This window comes from Rhagoletis pomonella, unplaced genomic scaffold, assembly GCF_013731165.1.
Source record: "Rhagoletis pomonella isolate Grant_MI unplaced genomic scaffold, Rhpom_1.0 Rhpom_scaffold_00013, whole genome shotgun sequence".
Lineage (NCBI taxonomy): Eukaryota > Metazoa > Arthropoda > Insecta > Diptera > Tephritidae > Rhagoletis > Rhagoletis pomonella.
The window spans coordinates 21,478,189-21,480,143 of record NW_023458567.1 but is presented as its reverse complement, the minus strand read 5'-3'; positions in this window follow the sequence as shown (position 1 = coordinate 21,480,143).

Here is a 1,955-nt window from a genome sequence, read left to right as displayed (position 1 = left end):
GCACAGGTTGTTGGCAGTTTGTGCAGCATTCTGGTCATTCGACGCTTGGCTTTGTCCACCGGAGGATGCAGTATGAACTGCCGGCTAAAGTAGCTCGCGCATCGTTCCGGGTCCGACGAAGCATGGTCGCTGAAAGAAATTTCGACTCTGTCGTCGTGCTTCGACGGTTTGGACAGTGACCTCATGGTTGACCAAAGCTTACTCACACCAGAAGTGAAGTTACAGGTCTTCAGATGCACTTCCCACTTATGTACGTTTACTAGTTGTCGAATCTCCGCGTTGAGATCCCTGATACGGGGATCTCCGGGATCGGCCTGACGAAAGCCATCACGCTCATCAGCTAGAACAGCCGCTTCAGCAGGGAAATTTGGACGTGGGTCCGTAATACATCCTGCCGGTACGAAGCGAGCTGCAGAAGCGGTGACAGCCCTGCGGAACTTACGTTCACCAAGGTAGACGTTGTTTGCTGTGGGGAGAGCAGCGAAGGTGTTTTCAGTGAATTCCACGAAACCTTTCCAATCAGCTTTAGAAAAGTTGATAAAGGTCCGGTGTTTTGCGGAAGCAAAGTCGGTTGGTTTATCGATCGAGATGACTATGGGCAGATGGTCTGATGCTAAAGTCAGCATAGGTCGACATGATATGCTGTTTATCAGACCAGCGCTGAATATTGTTATGTCTGGCGAGCTGCAGCAGCTGCCCATAATCCTGGTCCTATCTGCTCAGCCAAGTCAGTTCCCCTACGATCGTTTGACAGGCTTGAGTGCCAAAGATCGTGGTGCGTATTAAGGAACGCACCTATGTCAGGGTGATATCCTGCCTGGCAGCAGGTGACAGGGGGTATATAAACGTTAAATATTTCGAGCTCCACATCGCCTGACCGGATAGCAATGCCCTGACATTCTAGGGTGGTATCCCTGCGGTCGATGTCTGCTTCGATAAGACGATACTGCACGGTGTGGTGCGTGATGAACGCTAAGCCACCACCATTATCTCGCTCGCGATCTCGACGGTGCACGTTATACCCGGCACAATTCAACAGTGTTGAATTGCTGTGCAACTTCGTCTCTTGGACCGCAGCTACCAATATGCCATGCCTTCCCATGAAGACGGTTATCTCCTCGATCTTGCTCTGAAGCCCGTTATAGTTAAATTGAAGGAGCTTCATGTGGTTCGGAAGACGTGTGGTGATGCGGGGTGCGAGGGATGTGTGTGGTCGTGACGCCGTTGACTGTGTGCGCTGCTGAGGTGGTTGCCGCCCTGTGGTGGTGGCGGGAGGCGTCGCAGTTGAGGTCTGCGACCGAGCAGCGCAACACGGGCCCTCGAAGTTCCTCGTCCAATCTCGCGTGGTGTGCAGACCTGAGCATGCCCTAAAGTGGCAACAGCCAAGGCAGGTGTTGCACTTGACTGATGTCACATTACGGAATATCCTGGTCTGACATACCGTGCAGACTGTACTAGGAACCAGGAGTTGTTGGCGGCGGCGTGTGGGTAGTGGTGCGGTTATGTGTGTTCTGTGGTCTGTCGTGGCTGTGGTATGGTCTGTGGTGTTACAATGTTGTTGTGCTGTGGTGACTGTGTGAGGCTGCTCAGGTGGACTGTGGTTAGCCGTGCAGGCTTCTCTGTTTGAGCAGCAGGGGGCCACGTACGACGTGTCGTTGGTCGGGTAAAACCCGAGTCATTCCGGTACGTAGAACCGGCTGTCGTGGGAACGTTTGGAAAGCAGTAGTACACTACGGTTTACAAGCCAAGCAGGGGTTCATGCAGAGGTGGCATACTTATTGTAGCAATTTTGGCCGAGTTCAGCAAACGCCAGTCGTTTCTCCTCTGTGCCAACTGACGAGAATTGGAAACGCCAAGTGAAGCCAAGTCCTTCTCCACTGATCTTTACATCGCAGTGGGGGCCTCCCTCTTCCTCTGCTACCACCAGCGGGTTCCGAGTTGGATACTTTCAGAGC